At 38.2% G+C, this 23219-nt stretch overlaps 1 protein-coding gene across 6 annotated transcripts in view; it reads right to left on the bottom strand.

The window, feature by feature from the left end:
• The window catches only part of TANC2 (tetratricopeptide repeat, ankyrin repeat and coiled-coil containing 2), a 369078-nt gene that overhangs the window by 270297 nt on the left and 75562 nt on the right, over positions 1 to 23219 (bottom strand). The window contains exon 2 of one of the 6 annotated variants that reach the window (XM_055408164.2): positions 14559 to 14644. The exons of the other annotated variants lie outside the window; for them this stretch is intronic. The gene's annotated coding sequence lies outside the window, so the exon portion shown is untranslated. The remainder of the gene's footprint in view (positions 1 to 14558; positions 14645 to 23219) is intronic. 6 annotated transcript variants of the gene reach the window in all.

Raw genomic sequence — 23219 nt, 5'->3', positions numbered from 1 at the left:
CTCACCTTCAAGGCTCTCATCTCCTTTGGAAAACTTCTTGAACCACCACTGCACTGTACATTCATTAGCAGTTCCTGGGCCAAATACATTGTTGATGTTGTGACTTGTCTCCACTGCTTTATGACCCATTTTGGACTCAAGAAAACTGCTCGAATTTGCTTGTCTGATATCATTTCTATTGTCTAAAATAAATATAAAATAAACAGCAAGTAATGTCATTTACAAAAAAAATTAAAAAAAGAGAAATGTACATTAAAATTATGTATAAAATAACCACATTTACTTAGAATGTATTCCAACATCAAATGGAAAATTTCAACAATGCAAAAACTGCAATTACTTTTGCACCAACCTAACAGCACTCCTAAAATTAAGTCTCTGGTTTCAGAAATCTGGCTTCATTCCCAGACCCTCCACTGCCTTTTACAATAACAAAGAAACCATTAAGGTAGTGGTGGTAGTGGTTTGGAACTGAAGTAGAGAACAGAAGTAGAGACCAACTAAAAGTCTACTGCAAACACCCAGGAAAAGATGAACACCTGGACTAAGGGAGTAGTAGAGGTGGTGAGAAGTGGTCAGATTCTGGATATATTCTGAATGAATAGCGGAGAGAATCTGCTGTCAGAAGAGAAAAATAAAGAAAAGAAGTCAGGATTAATTCTGACATTTGGGGTAAACGATGGATCTGCAACTTACTGAAAAGGAAAGACTGTGAGAGAACAGGTTTGGGGATGAGAAGAGTGGACCTCTGTTTTGGACATATTGAGTTTGAGATGCCTATTAGAAAAATAAGCAGATATGGACAGACATACACGAATACAGTCATTACATAATCACATTTAAAATGCATGATATCCCCAAGGGAGTATAGACAAGAGACAGAGAGAGACAAGAGGTCAGAGAGCTAAGCCTTGGGGCTGAATTCAATATGCAGAGGCTGTGGGTATGAGGAGAGACCGGCAAATAGTAAGAAGTAGTGGCCAGAGAAGAGGAACAAAACCAGAAGAGTACAGAAGTCAAGTAAAGAGTTCATGGAAGGGAAAAGATCAAATGTTGATAGGTCAAGTAATATAAACAGTGAGAACTGATCACTGAATTTGGTCAATGTGTTTGATTTAGTATGGTTCCTGTGAAGCGGTAAAATCTGAATGGGTTAACTTCAAGAGAGATTAGAAAGAGCTTCTGGGAAAGGTCTTGTCTCTCCCTAGACATGGAAGATAACCCATGGAAACCCTGGATATTCTGACTGCCATCTTATAGATACAAGGGGGAATAAACTATGGGATCAAGTTAACACTATGAAAATTATGGCAGATAGATAGAAAACACCAAGATCCTGTACACTGAATTACTGAAAAAAACTACCCTATCTCTGAACTACAGCCATCCGTTCCGTTCCGTTCCGTCGCTCAGTCGTGTCCGACTCTTTGCGACCCCCTGGACTGTAGCCTACCAGGCTTCTCCGTCCATGGGATTCTCCAGGCAGGAATACTGGAGTGGGTTACCGTTTCCTTCTCCAGGGGATCTTCCCAACCCAGGGATCGAACCCGGGTCTCCTGCATTGGAGGCAGATGCTTTAACCTTGAGCCACCAGGGCTATATTACCCAGTAAATCCCCTTCGTCATATTAAGCACAGGTCAGTAAATTAGTCCACAAGCCAAATCTATCCTGCTGCCTTTTTTTTCCCCTAAAGACAGCCAGTGAGCTGAGAATAGTTTCTACATTTGTAAGTAACTGGAAAAAAGTTTAAAAAATAATATTTTATGACAAATAAAAATGGTATAAAATCGAAATTTTAAGTGTCCATAAAGTTTTATTAGAATACGATCATGATCACTCATTCACATACTTCTCTGAAATTGATACAGTAACACCCTATGAAGTTGTGGTTGAGAAATGAATGTAATAGTAAACAAAGCATGCCATCTGGCACTAAGTAAACACTTTTTAATGATAACTGTACTCTTCATCTATCATCATCATGATCAACAACATCCTTTCACCAAAACATGGCTTAAATGTCATTTCCTATCTTCTCTGTAAAGACTTTCTGGAGGCCTATCAGAAAGAATTAAATGTTCCCTCTTCTGTGCTTCCAAAGCACATTATACCTATCTGTTTTACAGCACTGCCACACTGAATAATAATTATTTATATGACTATCTCTGGACTGTAAAATTTTCAAAGCTTGTCTCTGAAAGCCTTATTCATATGGTATTTTCAGTGCCAACTTTGGAATATATAGCTATTCCTTAAAAAAAATGAAGTTGAATTAATTTTGTCAAGGCCCAACTCAAAAATTAATGCCTTTATCAAATCAAGTCAAGGAAAAAAAAAGTGGTATTGAAATGGTTTGAGATACAGTTTTAGAAGTTCAGTGTTTTTCTTTTATCTCAACTATTGCTATAAAAAGAAAAGATGAGCAGCATCATTCTAAAGCACTATGACCTTATCTTCCACTTCAATCTCCATAATCTTTATTTGCCAATAAAAATGTTCACAGGGAAGCCCAGGCCCATCTAAAAGTTTATTTAGTTCTTAAGAAACCATACACAGAGTTTCTCTAAAGAGAGAAGGAAACATTCCATACCAGACAAAATATACTGGTTAACAGGCCATCAGTACTACAGCTAGTAGTTTTCAAAAGTATTCTATACAGGCTTCCCTGGTGGCTCAGATGGTAAAGAATCTGCCTGCAATGCAGGAGACCTGGGTTCAACCCCTGGGTCAGGAAGATCCCCTGGAGAAAGGAATGGCAACCCACTCCAGTATTGTTGCTGGGATAATCCGATGGTCAGAGGAGCCTGGTGGGCTATAGTCCGTGGCCTCTCAAAGAGGAGTTAGACACGACTGAGTGACTAACACTTTTGGGGGACTTCCCTGGTGGCTCAGATGGTAAAGAATCTGCCTGTAATGCAGGAGACCCAGGTTCAATCCCTGAGTTGGGAAGGTCCCCTGGAGAAGTATAATCTTTATCTTTCAATAAAAATATTCATAGGGAAGCTCTGCTGCTGCTGCTAAGTCACTTCAGTCGTGTCCGACTCTGTGTGACCCCACAGACGGAAGCCCACCAGGCTCCCCCATCCCTGGGATTCTCCAGGCAAGAACACTGGAGTGGGTTGCCATTTCCTTCTCCAATGTGTCTAAAAGTTTATTTAGCTCTTAAGAAGACATGTACAGAATTTCTCTAAAGAGAAAAAGAAGGATCGTACACCAAACAAACAACTGATTAGCAGGCCATCAGTACTATAGCTAACACTTTTCAAAAGCATACTGTAAGATATTTTCAAAGTTTGCCAGAATACAAAACTGCCTAGTTCACAGGTTTTCATAGACCTAGTTTGTATACTCTAAATTGAAAAAAGAGTATCTTCTTTATGATGAGTTATTAATTTATATTTGCCTAAGGCATCCAAAATGTCCTAGAAAGTTTGATCTGTAGCTCAAGAAAAGTTCTGCTACACAGAATGTTTTGATTCTCATGATGGAGCTAATGCATCAGTGATGATGACTAATAACAGGGAAACAAAACAGCTTTGCTAATTGTAAATGGAGCAATCACCAGTAATAATGTCAGTATTTTAAAAGCTGATGACTGTGCTTTCAAGGTGCACAAGCCTAACACTAAGTTGTTGTTCAGTCACCCAGTAGTGTCCAACTCTTTGCAACCCCATGAACTATAGCACGACAGGCTTCCCTGTCCCTCACCATCTCCTGAGCTTTGCCCAAGTTCATGTCCATTGCATCGGTGATGTCATCCAGCCGTCTCATCCTCTGTTGCCCTATTCTTCTTTTACCCTCAATCTTTCCTAGCATCAGGGACTTTTCCTATGAGTCAGCTGTTCACATCACATGAAAAATACTGGAGCTTCAGCATCAGTCCTTCCAATGAATACACAGGGCTGATTTCCCTTAAGATTGACTGGTTTGATCTCCTTGCTGTCCAAGGGGACTCTCAAGAGTCTTCTCCAGCCCCATAGTTCGAAAACATCAACTCTTCAGCACTCCATCGTCTTTACAGTCCAGCTGTCACAATCATACGTGACCACTGGGAAGACAATAGCCTTGACTACATGGACCTTTGTTGGTAACATCTCTGCTTTTCAACACACTGTCTAGGTTTGTCATTGCTTTCCTGACAAGAAGCAATTGTCTTCTGATTTCATGGCTGCAGTCACCATCTACAGTGATTTTAGAGCCAAAGAAGAGGAAATCTGTCACCACGTCCACCTTTTCCCCCTCTACTTGTTGTGAAGTAATGGGGTTGGACACCATGATCTTAATTTTTTTAATATTTAGTTTTGAGGTGGCTCTTTGACTCTCCTCCTTTACCCTCATCAAGAGGCTCTGTAGTTCCTCTTTGGTTTCTGCTGTTAGAGTGGTATCATCTGTATATCTGAGGTTGTTGATGTTTCTCCCATCTATCTTGATTCTGGCTTGCAACTCATCCAGCCTGGCATTTCTCATGATGTGCTCAGCATATAGATTAAACAGACAGGGTGACAGCAGATAGCCCTGTCAACTCCTCAATCTTGAACCAACCAGTTGTTCATACAGGGTTCTAATTGTTGCTTCTTAAACCGCATACAGGTTTTTCAGGAGACAGGTAAGATGGTCTGGTATTTCCATTTCTTTAAGAGCTTTCCACAGTTTATTATGATCCACACAGTCAAAGGCTTTGGCATAGTCAATGAAACAGAGGTAGGTGTTTTTCTGGAATTCCATAGCTCTCTCTATGATCCAGCAAATGTTGGATTTGTTTAATGCTTTTCTCATGATTAGATTGGGATTAGACTCAGATTATAGGTTTTGGAGAGAAAGACACAGAGGCAAATTGCCATCCTAATCATATCATTTCAAGAGGACACACTATTAATAGCATGAAACTCATTAAATATTCTACATAACTGAAAAGGAAAAAGTGAAGCTCAAGCTTCTTAGACTGTGCCAACGTTAATGACAACAGTCATTACCTACTTGGTCTACATTATGTGTCAGGCACTATGGTCAATGTCTTATGAATTCATGTCACTCAATTCTCAAAACCTTATGAGATAAATATTAGCTTTCTTCTTCTTCTTTTTTTTTTTTTTACTAGATCAGGAAACAAGAGCTGAGACTTTAAGCAAGAATGGTCACAACTACAGAGTTATAAAGTGCAAGACTCAGATCTGAAATGGCCTGATTCTCTAAAGCCCATTCTCTTCTCCACCATTCGAGGTCACCTCCCAGAAAAAGGGAATAGAGTTACTTTTGCATCTATACACAGACATACCATGACATGTTAAGGAGCTCTAACAATATGGTTGTAGGAGATGAAAACAAGATGAAAAAATTCCAAGGTGAATTTGAAATAATCTCTGATTTCAAACTTCTTCCTCTTGGATTGGGTACTCAGTACAGTTCACTATAGTTCTTGAGCTTGATCTAACATTTTCTTCTCCACATGGAGTTTCCTAGTATGCACAGATATCTCCACACATAAATACTTCTTAGATGCATAGAATGATAGAGCCAGAAGGAATTGGGGGTTTCTTTGTCTCTGTCAATTTATTTATTTTTTTTTACATTCTATGAAGTTGAAGCTTTAAAGTCCAGCATAGCAATTTATAATAGTTAAAAAGATAAATGAATGTCAACAATAACTGTATATATACACAGGTATTTTTTAGGAGATTCCCTGATAGCTCAGTTGGTAAAGAATCCGCCTGCAATGCAGGAGACCCCGGTTTGAATCCTGGGTTGGGAAGATCTGCTGGAGAAGGGATGGGCTACCCACTCCAGTATTCTTGGGCTTCCCTTGTGGCTCAGCTGGTAAAAAACCTGCTTGCAATGTGGGAGACCTGGGTTCGAATCCTGGATTGGGAAGATCCCCTGAAGAAGGGAGAGTCTACCCACTCCAGTATTCTGGCCTAGAGAATTCCATGTAGTGTATAGTCCATGGGGTCGCAAAGAGCCGGACACGAGTGACTTTCACTTTACTTCCTACTTTATATTTAGTGTTCTTATCTATTGAAACCCGATGCTGAATAGGACATATATGGGTCTCAATTTCAGTTGCACATCAGAATGATCTAGGAACCCAGGGATTTTGAAAAATATTAAAAACTCCAGCTATTCTCCCAAATAAATTAAGAATAACTGAGCCTGAATCCCAGACAGGAATATATCTTTAAAGCTCCATGCTGCTGCTGCTGCTGCTAAGTCACTTCAGTCATGTCCAACTCTGTGCGACCCCATTGACAGCAGCCCACCAGGCTCCCCCATCCCTGGGATTCTCCAGGCAAGAACACTGGAGTGGGTCGCCATTTCCTTCTCCAATGTGTGAAAGTGAAAAGTGAAAGTGAAGTCGCTCAGTCATGTCCGACTCTTCACGACCCCATGGACTGCAGCCTACCAGGCTCTTCTGTCCATGGGATTTTCTAGGCAAGAGTACTGGAGTGGCTTGCCATTGCCTTCTTGGGTTAAAGCTCCCTGGATGATTCCAAACTGCAGCCATAGTTGGAAAACATGAGTAGAGATTAAGTTGTGCTATGATAGTGATGAACTGAATCCATCTGAAATTTTCCAGTGCTAATGCTGGAGGTTAAAGCTACTAGTAAACCTATGAATATAATCTTTGTCCTCAACTGATAGATCATATCCTTCCGTGTAGTTAGTAGCATTCGAATGCTGGAGGTTAAAGCTACTAGTAAACCTATGAATATAATCTTTGTCCTCAACTGATAGATCATATCCTTCCGTGTAGTTAGTAGCATTCGAATGCTGGAGGTTAAAGCTACTAGTAAACCTATGAATATAATCTTTGTCCTCAACTGATAGATCATATCCTTCCGTGTAGTTAGTAGCATTCGAATGCTGGAGGTTAAAGCTACTAACTACATGGACGGATATGATCTATCAGTTGAAGACAAAGATTATATTCATAGATTTACTCTCCAATCTCTTTTCTTCTGTTTACCTTTTACTGTCATTTATTTTGGTGACTTGGGGGTGGCGATGTTGTAGACTAAATGGGGTAATACTGCATCATGCAGAGAAGAGTTTAACCTACAGTTAACTAGTCTGAATGTCCAAATTTGTACTGGGCTTGATAAGTTATATTACCGAGATGATGGTTTTATCTAAATGTAAAGTTTCCTAAGATTCTAAAAACTAGAATAGCCTCTGCTTCTTTCTATTAACCTGGGCCTCAGGGGAGTCACAGCCTCTAAAGTATGAGATGGGATATTGAGAAACAGTACCAGATTTTATTTGCAAAGACAGTTGGGAATAAAAGAACATCGTGCACTGAGGGAAGTTCAAAGAGTTTGGTAATGGCTAGAGAACAGCAAGTAGGGGGAAGAGGCAGGATATAAAAGTAGAAAAATTGGCAGAGGCAAAATCACAAAAGGCATAATCATTATTCATGATGATCAATATGACCTTTCTCCTGTAAGTGGGGGGAAGAAAATGACAGGCATTAAGCAGGGGAGGAGCATGATCTGACTAGTGTTCCGAGAAGATAAATTTGGAATGCGTATATAAACTGGCATTATGGGGTCACAGGCTAAAGGCAAAGAGATAGCTGCAATAAGTCCAGAGGAAAGAATGCTTGAATAAATGCACTAGCATTAAGAATATAGAGGAAAAGCTAGATTCATGGACTATTTGAGACTTAGAACAAAGACTTTGTACCCATTTAAAAGAGTTGCTTTTAACCACTATCATCAATTTTCTTTATCTTTTTCTTCTTTAAATCCATTCCCATCAGGCATTTGCCCACACTACTCCAAAAAATTTACACTTACCAAGATCCCCTATAAAGTCCACTGCTGGATCCAATGGTCAGTTCTCAGTTTTATTTTTGGACTGATTGACCACATGTGATGCTGTTAATTATTCTGGAGCTTTCTCTTCACTTAATTTCAAGAGCCCACGCTTTCCTACCCCTGTGGCTCCTTCTTAGTCAGTCTCCCTGGCTTATTCTTTCTCATCTGCCTCATCTCTGAATGCTGTACTGTCTCAGGGCTCATTTTTCTGATCTGTACTCTTCACTGTGTAATTCCCTTGCTTATCTCAAACAGATCCATGGTTTTGTGTTTCATCTATACACTGATGATTTCCAAATTTATATCTCTAGCCTGGACCTCATCCATGAGCTAACTCCACATTTACGCTACCCTACATCTCTACTATGAATTATCAGAAGGAATTCTCAAGATTTATGGTCTGAATGTTCCTCCATAAACCTGCTCCTCTCACAACCCTCTTCATCTTTGTAAAGAGCAACTTCACTCTTTTAGTTGCTCAAGTCAAAAACCTTGGAGTCATCCTTAACCCATCTTTTTCTCTCACACTGCACATATAAGCCAACAGTAAATCCTGTCAGTCATACATTCATAACATATCAAAACTACCTCTCACCCTTTGCTACTGGTCCAAGCCACCTTCATATATAACCTGGTTCCCAGCCCCTGCCTGGCTTCAACCTAGTCTCAACACAGCAATCAGAATGGTTCTATGAAAACACAAATCAGACTATGATACTCCTCTCTTCAAAACCCTTCAAAGATTCCCCCATCTTAGTAAAAGTCAAAATTCATAGGTCAAGGTGCTATATGATCTGGCTCTCATCCCCTCTCTGACTTCACTTCCTACTTACTCTTGCCTCTCTGGCTTGACTGAGGGGTACTGGGTTCCCCTCACTATGCTTCAAACACCCCAAGAATGTACCCATATCAAAATCCCTGCCTGGAATACTTTCTTCTTAGGTATCCGTTCAGCTTGTTTGTTCACCTACTTCAGCTTGATACCTAACTGCCCTCTCTATGAGGCCTTCCCTAACCACCCCTAAGTAAAACTGTATCCACCCACACACACCATATTTACACAGACACACTTTTTTCTCCCTTCCCTGCTTCATTTTTCTTAGTAGCTATCACTAACATATTCTACATTTTACTTATTTAATCTTAATTTTGGCCATGTTCCCCAATAGAATTTAAGTTCCATGAGGGTAAATCATTTTGCATTCATTGTTTTATCCACATGCCTAGATCAGTATCCAATACATAAGATGTGCTCAAAAAATAACTCTTGAATTAATTAATTTGTCTAGGTGAAATGAGAAAAAGGAAGAAATTCTGGCTGCCTTAGAATTATTAACTTGGGTATTTCATTGTACTGATTACAATGTCATTAACCAAGCTATAGGATATAAGGTGGGAGACTGGAAAGAGAAAAAATAAGTCACTCTAAGCAAGGAGTCAATTTAAAATCTGATTTAGAGCAGCATCAATTTCTAAATTTAGAACTAGGTGGAGGGAAACATGAAGAGCCACAAATAGAATAATTTAATCCCTTGAAAACCAGGTTAGCCACTCTCAGATAAGAGTTTGGTAATGATTCTCAACCCAAACATTTCTGCTTTACTTTAAAATCCATAATTCCACGAGGGCGCTCCTTATTCACCTAACTGCATGAAAACTGGAAAGATCCATCTACATAACAACTAGCTTTCTGAAATCTTTATTTCAATGTCTCAAATACACTTCAAACTCAAAATATCCAAACATGAAATTCTGACCATTCCCTCACCCTTCAAACCTGACACTCTGTAGCAAAGCTCCTCATCTCAATAAATTCATCACCAAATATTGTTGATTTTCCTTCTTAAATATCTCTTGAATCCATCTTCCTGTCTCCATATCCAAGCTGCATCCATTCCTGTATCCATTCTCTTCTGAGTTTATATTACTCTTCTGAGTAATCACTTAGAAATGCAAATCCAGTAGTTATCCCATTTAATGTTTAAAACATTTAAATGCTCTCCCGTCAGAAGAGATAAAAATTCTTAACATGATCTATAAGGTTTTATCTTTTTCCAGCTTCATTTCTAATTAGCTCTCCCTTTGTTTCCTAATATTGGCTTTCTTTCATTTTCTCATCTCTACCCTCAGGATATGTAGAGCAGAAACCTGAGAAATAACTACCATATACTCAGGGAGTCAGGATAAAATGCTTTTCACCCAAAATTCTTGCCTTCATATATGAAAATAAGTTTTAACTGCACTAATAACACAGAATTTTATGTCATATAGTTCACAATAAAAGAAACCTTCATATTTATTTCTCTTATTCCCTAAAAAGAAAATAGCTACTGACAGACTAAAACTCAAATCTCTCCCTCCCCACTTCATTCCCGAGGCACAGCATCTTTCTGTTCTGACTGATAACTACGTTTAAATATCTGACATTGAAAACCCCAAAGTAAAAAAAGCCCACAAATCATATATTATCTAAATAGCTTCAATTTTCACAAATAAATTATTCTTACCCTGTATACCTAAGTAATACTTTGCTGCCACTGGTTTATACATAATTTTTTTTTCAAATACTCAACATGATATTATGTGTAATACCTAATCTTTACTGTATTATTTGTGATAATGATGGCAAGAAAATGAAAATTCACAATCAAAATGATTTAAGAAAAAAATGCTATTAAAGTTAACAACATGACCTTAACATATATTGTTGTTTTTGTTCAGTCACTAAGTTGTGTTTGACTCTTTGCGAGTCAAACACACGGACTGCAGCATGCCAGGCTTCCCTGTCTCTTACCATGTCCTGGAGTTTCCTCAAACTCACATCCGTTTAGTTGGTGATGCCATCCAACCAACTCATCTTCTGTCACCCCATTCTTCTATTGCCCTCAATTTTTCCCAGCATTAGGGTCTTTCCCAATGAGCTGGCTATTTGCATCAGGTGACCAGTGTATTGGAGCTTCAGCTTCAGTCCTTCCAATGAATATTCAGGGTTGATTTCCTTAAGAAATCAGTTCGGACTGACTGGTTTGATCTCCCTGCAGTCTAAGGACTCTCAAAGAGTCTTTTACAGCACTACAGTTTGAATTAATTTTTCGGTGCTCAGTCTTCTTTATGGTCCAACTCTCACATCCGTGAATGACTACAGGAAAAACCACAGCTTTGATTATATGGTCCTTTGTCGGTGAAGTGATGTCTCTGCTTTTTAATACACTGTCTAGGTCTGCAATAGCTTTCCTTCCAAGGAAGGAAATTTCATGGAAGTAATTTCATGGCTGCAATCACCATCTGCAGTGATTTTGGAGCCCAAGAAAAGAAAGTCTGTCACTGCTTCCACTGTTTGCCCACCTTTTTGCAAGAATGTTGAGTTTTAAGTCAGCTTTTTCACTTTCCCCTTTCACTTTCATCAAGAGGCTCTTTAGTTCTTTGCTTTCTGCCATAAGGGTAGTGGCATCTGCATATCTGAGGTTATTGATATTTCTCCCAGCAATCTTGATTTCAGCTTATGCTTCATCCAGCCTGACATTTCACATGATGTACTCTGCATATAAGTTAAATAAGCAGGGTGACAATATACAGCCTTGACGTACTCCTTTCCCAATCTGGAACCAGTTTATTGTTCCTTGTCTGGTTCTAACTGTTGCTTCCTGACTGCATACAGGTTTCCCAGGAGGCAAGTAAGGTGGTCTGGTATTCCCATCTCTTTAAGAATTTTCCACAGTTTGTTGGGATCCACACCAAGGCTTTAGTGTAATCAGTGAAGCAGAAGTAGATATTTCTCTGGAATTCCCTTGCTTTTTCTATGACCCAACAGATGTTAGCAATTTGATCTCCAATTCCTCTGCCTTTTCTAAACGTAGCTTGTGTATCTGGAAGTTCTTGACTTACATACCACTGAAGCCTAGCCTGAAGGATTTTGAGCATTACATTGCTAGCCTGTGAAATGAGCATAGTTGTATGGTAGTCCAAACATCTTTGGCATTGCCTTTCTTTGGGACTGGAATGAAAACTGACCTTTTCCAGCCCTGTGGTCACTGCTGAGTCTTCCACATTTGCTGACACACTGAGCGCAGCACTGAAACGGCATCATCTTTCAGGATTTGACATAGCTCAGCTGGAATTTCATCACCTCAACTAGTTTTGTTCGTGGTAATACTTTCTAAGGCCTACTTGACTTCACCCTCCAGGATGTCTGGCTCTAGGTGAGTGACCATACCATCGTGGTTATCTGGGTCATTAAGACTTTTTTCTATGTAGTTCTTTTGTGTATTCTTGCCACTTCTTTTTAATCTGTTCTGCGTCTGTTAGGTCCTTGCCATTACTGTCCTTTACAGTGCCCAGCTTTGCATGAAATGTTCCCTTGGTATCTCCAATTTTCTTGAAGAGATGTCTAGTCTTTCCCATTCTATTGTCTTCCTCTATTTCTTTGCATTGTTCACTTAAGAAGGCTTTCTTATCTCTCTTTGCTATTCTCTGGCACTCTGCATTCAGCTGAGTATATCTTTCCCTTTCTCCTTTGCCTTTCACTTCTCTTCTTTTCTCAGCTATATGGAAAGCATCCTCAGACAACCATTTTGCCTTCTTGCATTTCTTTTTCTTTGGGATGGTTTTGGTCACTGCCTCCTGTACAATGTTATAAACCTCTATCTATAGTCTTCAAGAAACTCTATCAGATCTAATCCCTTGAATCTATTTGTCACCTCCACTGTATAATCATAAGGGATTTGATTTAGGTCATATCTGAATGGGCTAGTGGTTTTCCCTACTTTCTTCAACTTAGGCCTGAATTTTGCAATAAGGAGCTCATGACCTGAGTCACAATCATGTTCAGGTCTTGTTTTTGCTGACTCTATTGATATACATAATATACAAAATTCAAAAATAATATTCCTTTCTTTAAGCTTGTCATTAGTAAGGTTCTTACTAGAGTATTGCTGCTGCTGCTAAGTCACTTTAGTCGTGTCCGACTCTATGTGACCCCATAGATGGAAGCCCACCAGGCTCCCCCGTCCCTGGGATTCTCCAGGAAAGAACACTGGAGTGGGTTGCCATTTCCTTTTCCAATGCGTGAAAGTGAAAAGTGAAGTCACTCAGTCGTGTCCGACCCTTAGCGACCCCACGGACTGCAGCCTACCAGGCTCCTCCATCCATGGGATTTTCTAGGCAAGAGTACTGGAGTGGCTTGCCATTGCCTTCTCCGTACTAGAGTATTACCATTCTGTATTTTTCTCCCAAGAAACTGGGAAATGTGAATACAGTGATGAAGTGGTTGAATACTAGAGATCATTAGGATCAAACAGAATATAAAAACATTTAATCAAAGAATATGGAAGGAACTGAATAAAGAACCAGAAAACAGACTTTCATGTAAATAAAGGACCTTTGAATATGACAAAATAGCATTACTAAAAAACACTGGAGTAAGGAAAGGCTATTAGACAACAGATAAGGTAGGAAATTGTCTTTCTCCATAGGAGAAAAAAAAAAAATTGGATCCCATTCTCACACCATAATCCTATCACCAAAAATTAATGGAAAAAAGAAAAACTAAAATTAAAAATCTGAAACTGAAAAATACAACTTTAACCATTTTAAGAAAATACAGGAGTATATATTTGTGACCTCTTAAAGAAAGATTTCTGAAACAAAATAGAGGGAAAGAAAGTTAAACATGAATAAATTAAAAATTTTAACTTCTATTCAATACAAGTTTAGAGTTTTAATCTCATAACCAAAAACAAAGTTTTAAGACCAGATAGAGACTGAGAGAAGATATCTGCCATGAATGTCACAGACTGTGAATCAATCTAAAGGTCCACAAACGTCTGTAAAGAGAACAAATATTCTAGGCTTTGCAGACAACATGTTTTCTGACTACTCAACTCTGCCACTATAGTGGCCACTATAGTGCCACTACATATAGTGCCATAGACAATATATAACTAAATCAGTATGGCTATGTTACAATAAAACTTTATTTATGGACACAAATCTGAATTTCATATAATTTTCTCATGGTCCTTTCACAAGGTCCGTCTAGTCAAGGCTATGGTTTTTCCAGTAGTCATGTATGGATGTGAGAGTTGACTATAAAGAGCTGAGTGCCAAAGAATGGATGCTTTTGAACTGTGGTGTTGGAGAAGACTCTTGAGAGTCCCTTGGACTGCAAGGAGATCCAACCAGTCCATCCTAAAGGAGATCAGTCCTGAATATTCATTGGAAGGACTGATGCTGAAGCTGAAACTCAAATACTTTGGCCACCTGATGTGAAGAACTGACTCATTTGAAAAGACCCTGATGCTGGGAAAGATTGAAGGCAGGAGGAGAAGGGGTCGACCGAGGATGAGATGGTTGGATGGCATCACCGACTCAATGGACATGAGTTTGAGTAAACTGGGAGTTGGTGATGAACAGGGAGGCCTGGCATGCTGCAGTCCATGGGGTCGCAGAGAGTCAGACATGACTAAGTGACTGAACTGAACTGAACTCACATGTTATGATATTTCATTCTTATTTATTTTTTCTGAATCATTTAAAATAAATGTATAAACTATCTGTACAAACAGGTGGTGGGTTGGATCAATTTTTTTTAAAAAGATAAATAATCCATGAGAAAAATACATAAAGGGTATGAGCAGACCGTTAACGAAAGAGGAAATCTGAAAGCCCACTCCACATCTGAAAGGCCAATGGAAGGATATTGAGCCTTGTTGAAAATTATGGCAACAGAAATTAAAGCAGTAGGGTACCAGAATGGGGAAAATGAAGAAGTGTGAACAAGTCAACGTTGGCAAGGATATGGCAAAACAGGAACTCTCAAATACTTCTGAAAGGACTGTAAACTAATATGGAGACACAGGAGAGAAATTATCTAGGAAAAGTGAAAATGCAAACAACCTACACCTGGGCAATTCTACTTCTAGGTATAGCTCCTAGATACGTAAGTAAGGAATTCACCACAGCATTATTTGTAGTAACACAAAACACATACTAAAATGAACTCAAATTTCAATTAAGAGAGAAATGGATTTTAAAAATATGCTTATAAAACTGAATTCCATACAACACCTAAAAGAAATAAACCACATCCACATACGCCAACAAGAGCAAAATAAGCAAGATGCAGAATTACACAGAGAGAACACCAACACCGAGGAAAATCTGAGACACACACAATACTAAGCTAAACCTTGTTCACAGGTAATATTCATATTGGAATTTCTCATCTCCAAAAAAGGAGACTCAAACATCAATTTTTTTTATTTTACCAAAATAAAAATGTCTATATTGAGTCTGTGTATTACCTGTGCCTGTGTATATCTGTATCAGAATTTGGTTACAGCAAGGAGAATGAGTGAAAATCCATGCTATAGTTTATTCTGTTATGGCAGTTTATATTTATGAAAATTTATTCTTACAGCAAAATAGAGAATAACCTTAAAGGGCACTGACACTAGAAACTTAGTGGTAGGTTGGTGCAAAAGTAATTGCGGTTTTGGCATTGTTGAAATTTGCCGTTTGATAACTGGAACATTATCCAGCATCATTCTAAGTAAATGTGGTTATGTTATTCAGCAAACAGATGGGGAAACAGTGGAAACAGTGATAGACTTTATTGTTAGGGGCTCCAGAATCACTGCAGATAGTGACTGCAGCCATGAAATTAAAAGACGCTTGCTCCTTGGAAGAAAAGTTATGACCAACCTAGACAGCATATTAAAAAGCAGAGACATTACTTTACCAACAAAGGTCCATATAGTCAAAGCTATGGTTTTTCCAGTAGTCATGTATGGATGTGAGAATTGGACTATAAAGAAAGCTGAGTGCCAAAGAATTGATGCTTTTGAACTGTGGTGTTGGAGAAGACTCTTGAGAGTCCCTTGGACTGCAAGGAGATCCAACCAGTCCAGTTCAGTTCAGTCACTCAGTCGTGTCCAACTCTTAGCGACCCCATGAACTGCAGCATGTCAGGCCTCCCTGACCATCACCAAACCCATGTCCATTGTATCCGTGATGCCATCCAACCATCTCATCCTCTGTCGTCCCCTTCTCCTCCTGCCCTCAGTCTTTCCCAGGGTCTTTTAAAATGAGTCAGCTCTCCGCATCAGGTGGCCAAAGTATTGAAGTTTCAGCTTCAACATCACCCTTCCAGTGAATATTCAGGACTGATTTCCTTTAGGAAGAACTGGTTGGATCTCCCTGCAGTCCAAGGGACTCTCAAGAGTCTTCTCCAACACCACAGTTCAAAAGCATCCATTCTTTGGCACTCAGCATTCTTTATAGTCCAACCCTCACATCCTTACATGACTCCTGGAAAAACCACAGCCTTGACTAGATGGACCTTTGTTGATAAAGTAATGTCTCTGCTTTCTAATACGCTGTCCAGGTTGGTCATAGCTTTCCTTCCAAGGAGCAAGTGTCTTTTAATTTCATGGCTGCAATTACCATCTGCAGTGATTTTGGAGCCCAGAAAAATAAAGTCAGCCACTGTGTCCACTGTTTGCCCATCTATTTGCCATTAAGTGATGGGACCGGATACCATGATCTTAGTTTTCTGAATGTTGAGCTTTAAGCCAACTTTTTCACTCTCCTCTTTCACTTTCATCAAGAGGCTCTTTAGTTCTTCACTTTCTGCCATAAGTGTGGTGTCATTTGCGTATCTGAGTTTATTGATATTTCTCCCGGCAATCTTGATTCCAGCTTGTGCTTCCTCCAGCCCAGCGTTTCTCATGATGTACTCTGCATAGAAGTTAAATTAGCAGAATGAAAATATATAGCCTTGACGTACTCCTTTTCCTATTTGGAACCAGTCTGTTGTTCCATGTCCAGTTCTAACTGTTGCTTCCTGACCTGTATACAGGTTTCTCAAGAGGCAGGTCAGGTGGTCTGGTATTCCCATCTCTCAGAATTTTCCACAGTTTATTGTGATCCACAGAGTCAAAGGCTTTGGCATAGTCAATAAAGCAGAAATAGTCCATCCTAAATAGTCCAACCAGTCCATCCTAAAGGAAATCAGTCCTGAATATTCATTGGAAGGACTGATGTTGAAGCTGAAACTCCAATATTTTGGCCACTTGATGGGAAGAACTGACTCATCTGAAAAGACCCTAATGCTGGGAAAGGCTGAAGGCGGGAGAAGGGGATGACAGAGGATGAGATGGTTGGATGGCATCACGGACTCAATGGACATGAGTTTGAGTAAACTCCAGGAGTTGTTGATGGACAGGGAGGTCTGGTGTGCTACAGTCCATGGGGTCACAAAGAGTTAGACACGATAGGGCAACTGAACTGAACTATATGTCATTTTAATGCACAATTCGTTCTTTTTCTCTTTTTTGCTAATGACTTGTTGCTTGCTGTTTATTTTATATTTAGACTATGGAAATGATGTGGGCAAAAAGCAAATTTCAGCAACTTTCTTATTTGAGTTCAAAATGGGTTGTAAGCAGCATAGACAACTCACAACATCAACAACGCAACTGATCCAGGAACTGCTAATGAACGTACAGTGCAGGGGTGGTTCAATAAGTTTTGCAAAGGAGACAAGAGCCTTGAAGATGAGGAGTGCAGTGGCTGGCCATAAGAAGTTGACAACAACTGAGAGTCATCATTCAAAGCTGATCCTTTTACAAATACACAAGAAGTTTCCAAAGAACTCATCCTTGACCATTCTATGGTCACTGGGCATTTGAAGCAAACTGGAAAGGTGAGAAAGCTTGGTAAGTGGGTGCCCAATGAGCTGACTGAAAATCAAAAAGATCATCATTTTGAAGTGTCGCCTTCTCTTAGTCTACATAAGAACAAAAAGCCATTTCTCGATTGGACTGTGACATATGAGAAAAAGTGGATTTTTCATGACAACCGGTGACAACCAGCTCAGTGGCTGGATCAAGAAGAATCTCCAAAGCACTTCACAAAGAGAAACTTGCACCAAAAAAAGGTCAAGGTCACTATTTGGTGGTCTGCTGCATGTCTGATCCACTACAGCTTTCTGAATGCTAGTGAATCCATTACATCTGAGAAGTGTGCTCGCAAATAGATGAGGTACACCAAAAAACCACAATGCTCACAGCCAGCACTGGTCAACAGACAGGGTCCAGTTCTTTTTCATGACAATGCTCAACCGCACAAAGCTTCAAAAGTTGAGTGAATTGGGCTATGACATTCTGCCTCATCTGCCATATTCACCTGACCTCTTGCCAACCAACTACCACTTCTTCAAACTTTTTGATAACTTTTTGCAGGGAAAACACTTCCACAACCAGATGGAGGCAGAAAATGCTTTCCAAGAGTTCGTCAAGTCCCGAAGCACAGATTTTTGTGCTACAGGAATAAACTTCTCACTGGCAAAAAATGTATTGAGTGTAATGGTTCCTATTTTGATTTATAAAGATGTGTTTGAGCCTAGCTATAATGATTTAAAATTCATGGTCCAAAGCCGCAATTACATTTGCACCAACCTAATAATTTAAGTGAGAAAAGAGGAAATCCTAATATAAAGATGTGAGAATGGCAGAGGAAAAGAGAAGACAAAGTTGAGAAATATTCAGAAGTTTTCATCAGTGGGACTTGATGACTGATTAGATGTTGGCAGTCATTTTGGGGAGTGCAGAAAGCTTCATGTGTTTTCCAACTGCTTCCTGACTACACTTGCTCTGACTTTTAAATAGCTTTTAGAACTGACATCTGCATTAGCTGATAATGGACCATCAGCGACAGCTAAGTGATAGAAAAGCATTTTAGAAAACAAAATATCAGAGCAATTTTGAAAGAGATGTAGCAGAAAGGTTTTTTCTCTGCTCTGTAGTTTCTGACAAAGTGTGTGTCATAGCATATGTTCCTGAGGGCTAAGGATACTGTTGAGTACTAGTGTATCTTAATCTTCAATTAATGAAGGAAGATATGATCAAAGAGTTTGGGACCACATAACTACAAATCCTGGCTCAAACATTTACTATATGACTTTGGTCAAGTCATTTAACTTCTTCTTCTCTGTCTCTGTTTCTTTATCTCTGCTGCTACTAAATGAGTAATAATAGACTTTATCCCATAAGGTTGTGAAAATTACATGAATATAACTGTGTATTTATGTATGTATGTGTGTGTGTCTTTTATGTGTTTTTTGTATTTATGTGTTTGTGTGTGTGTGTGTGTATTTGCTTTTATTATTCATTCATCATACTAGATACCCACTAAGTGCTGTGACAGTGTACTATGTGCTAGAAAAGTGGAAATGAGAAATTTACATTTCTGCTCCCTTACAGTAAATAGCCATTTACACTGAAAGACAGGCATGTAACCTAATGTGCTCTCTCCACCCTAAGTAATTAAAAATTCCTGAATCTAATTCTCAATCCATCTGAGGCCATCAACAATTTTAATGTCATTTAATCTTTCAACAATTGCTAAAAATCAATGGAAAAGGCTTCTTATTACACGTAAAAAAAACTTTACTAATATACAAATCTATGGACGTTGTCATTTTCTAAACTATATTTTCACTCATCTCTAAATTTGTACATTATTCTATTTCTTCTATTATCCTGAAAGGTTCTCATCTAAAAAATTCATAAATAAATCTAATGCTAATCTGAAAGATTCACAAAGAAATAAAACTTCTAGAAACTTATCTCTAAATTTTCCTCTGTTCTAAGAATGTTTTCATTTATTAATTTCTTTTATTCTTAACTACACTGTTACTGTGAAATCATAAATAATACCCTAAGAAACTACCTGAATTTTAGAACTATAAAGACAAAGATGGTTGAATGAATATTAACAAGAGTTTTTTTATTGCTTAGTTGAAAACTAATGATTCTCTTTAGCGTGAAACCTTATTGTTTTTATTCTGGAAGAGTATTGGTACATTTTCTTTAATAAAATGATGTTTCTTTATTGTCAAAAGCATCTAGTTATTCCCTCATCAACTTACTTTGCAACATTCTCCTTCAACAAAAGATATCTTAATTGCATCCAGCTCTCTATCGAAAATTTACAGTGCTAATCCTTGCCAGCCATTTTGTTTTCAGCTTGTAACACTAGCAGCCAGCTGCCTTCAGCCTGACTCTATTAGCATATCGGATAATTTACAAAATAAGCACAGAAATGGAACTAAAAAGATATGGGTGGCTTGTATCAGAATAAAATGATACATTAGATAAACTCTTTAAATATGCTTCTTCTTTTCAGTATAATAATTGAAAGTAATCATTATTTTCTTAATATAAATGCTCATTCCTGCACACAGTAATTTTTCCTTCTCCCAGGTTCTATAAGTGAAGTTGACCTAACACTGTTTAAATATAAGACTTTTCAAATTTTAACAGAATAAACTACAAGTGTATTTTACATGTTTTGGAAAAGGATAAAAGGGTTGGATAATTAGTGCTGTAATTTATAACTATATTCCAACAGGCCACCTAGCCAAGAATAATAAATACATAAAAGCTAATATGTACTGTTCTCACATCTCAAGGGTGTTTCTAGTAGCCAGCAGACAGCAAACAATTTTTCACCTGTTTTGACTTGCAATAGCCTGCTGTTTGAATGTCAATATTAACGTGCCCTCACCAAATATCACTAAAGTCTTAGATGACAAATCATCTAAAGCAATTTTAATATGATGGGAAAGGGTAGGGCCAAAGAGTTTCTACCAGTGTGCTGTTCTTCAGAACTCTTTTCCATCCCATGTTTCCTCTTCCCCCAGTAAGTCCCACTCATCCATATTTAATAAATGTTCTGAAATTATATTATTCATTAACCCACTCCATCACTTAACACTCTTTTAAGAGGCTCTTCTAGCTCATTAAATAATACTATCTAGAAAGTTTGTTAACTTAATAGAATGCAACACTTCCTTTAAGTAACAATAAACAACAACAAGGAGTCTGAAGGGGGAAAAAACCCTGCAAGAAAATATAACGCTCAAGGATAAGGATTACCAAAGTGTTTTTAACAACTTCATTTTCTCTTTCAAACCCCTCCCTGTCTCCAAGGCATTTTTCTGTTTTTACTGTGATGCTAACTAACCATCCAGGCTGCTGTAGAAACCTCTGGTTAGAATGGATTTCAAGGCTGCTGTGTCTTGTGAGGAACCAATCAGATTTCTTTGTTTCATCTGCAACATTCCATCAGGGTTATATAACATCTTAGATACATGAAACATCCTAATAATATAGTGTATTTCCATCTATAGTTAGTTATCTATTGTCACTAAAGTTGGCACATAAAAATCCCGTATTATTCTTCTGTGTCATTCTATAAAATCAAAGGAATATAGTACAGATGAGGAGGCTATATTTCTTTTGGGGGGAGAAGATAGCGTGAATTTGCTTTGTCTAAAGGAAAGAGTTTTTGAAAATATAAAATATGAGCCCTCTGCAGACTAATAAGATCAATACTGATCCCTCCTTATTTCTGTCTACAGTAAAGTGGGTGAGGTAATTCAACACAGCAGCAAACAGCCATACAGTTGTTAATTCTTACCACATACAAGATGACATTAGTATAGAATAAAACACAGATTTTTAAACTCAGGCTTAATCTTCACTAATTTTTTAAAGCACAGAAAAATTAAGTATTTCATACTTAAATATTTTCCCAAACAAGAGAATCTGAACTCTAAATGCCATATCCCAATTAAACACCCACAACAGCAACCAAAAAACAGTCTGCCAGAAGCACTGTTACCTATATGATCAGGATACTTGCAGTACACTTACACTGGAACCACACAAATATTCATATTCTCTCTCTCCCTGCCAGATATCACGCTGCATAACTTAAAACACTGCTCTTCTGTGCTATTAATATAACAACTCAGAGATTCAGAACAGATGCGGCTGGAACCTGTGAATCTAGTCTTTTCTTTCTTTTTACAACTTAAAGGCATCCCACATAAGATGCTTACAAATCAGCACAGGATTAAAATAGTGACCGAATGCATAAAAAAGCTGAGTCTGTTGGGTGTGGCTTAAGTAAATATATCTTGTCTCAACTGGACAGCTCCTCAGTAACATGCAGTCACCGACACCCAAAATATATGAGTACATAAGTGCTTCCGGGAGTGGGTGGGAAACTAAACCTCCATGGTTTTTTTTATGCTTGATGTTCAATTGTTTCTATACTGTACTTCTGAAATGACAGTGCCTTGAGTCAATGCTGAGTGTTGCTCAAGAAACCAAGGACAGAGAAATTTTACTTGTCCTACTTCCTCTCCTTATTTTTTACTCACTGTCTAAAACATGGCCGTTCTTACTAACATTTTGCTTTCCTAAAAGAGGTAATCATTTAAATCATGACTATGTGCAATGTGAACTCACACTGCATCACACTCATCAATAAAATATTAAGTGCCAACTCCAGTGTTCATTCTACTTATTTTCCATCTCACCAGAGAATGCTCTACTAATGCTCTCTACTATTATAAAAATGAACAATATAAGGAAAGAGACAATACCAGGAGCTGCGACAAATGTGCAACAGAAAATAAAAAACCTGTGTTTACTTTTTAAAAAAACCTAGTGCTTAAAAAAAACCCTTCATGTATTCATGTATATGTACATCTATTTCTCTATATACACATTATACATATTTAGTACAAATATAAATCTGTTTATAAGCTGCCAGGCATGCATTTATCAATGCTACACATGCAATATACCTGAAACCTCTATAGAGAGAGGGCATGCAGATTTCAGAACTATACATTTTCATTCTTAAGTGGCCATAATCAAACATTAAAACAGCTAAGGATATCTGACATACTGAACTATATCTAAGCTTTTCATCTTGTTAAGTAATTTTCTCTGCTAATTCCGTGTAGCAAACCCACCTTTGGATCATATTGCTGATTATTTTTTCCCCATGCCCTCTACGTGCTGCACCATTTTGTCTTCTGGACAGTGGAGAAATCGGCAGAACAGCAGTGAAGGAGTGTAGTGGAGCCAGCAGAGGCAGTGCCAGCCTCCTACTGCAGTCTGTATATTGAACGCACTCAAACCCACAGGTGCCTACGTAAAATCCTCCAGCTGCAGCCTGCAACTTAATGTTCCTTCAGCAGCAGATCTGTATGCTACTTTCACTTTCTTTTAACCCAATAAATGTACAGGATTCAAACAGCAGTATGTATCTTCTGAAAATGAATTTCACAGAAAATACCTACATAGATTTTAAGTCACCAAAAAGGAGTGGTTTCTTAAATCAGTAGAATAATTACCAAATTATAAAGATTCAGAAGAATAATCACCGAAAGAAATATTTCTAACATTTAAAAAATTTTTAATTAATAGTTTTTTCAAGAAAGTATGACATTAGAAAGTAATGTGATATGTCTCACATCTTCTTATATAAACAGCTCATAAAAGTAATTTTTCATATACCATATCAGTATGTCATGAATAAGTACATAA

This window comes from Moschus berezovskii, chromosome 20, assembly GCF_049115385.1.
Source record: "Moschus berezovskii isolate FMDL1 chromosome 20, NW_MosBer_1.0, whole genome shotgun sequence".
Classification (NCBI taxonomy): domain Eukaryota; kingdom Metazoa; phylum Chordata; class Mammalia; order Artiodactyla; family Moschidae; genus Moschus; species Moschus berezovskii.
The sequence above is the reverse complement of the archived record's forward strand: the minus strand, read 5'-3'. Positions and strand labels throughout refer to the sequence as shown.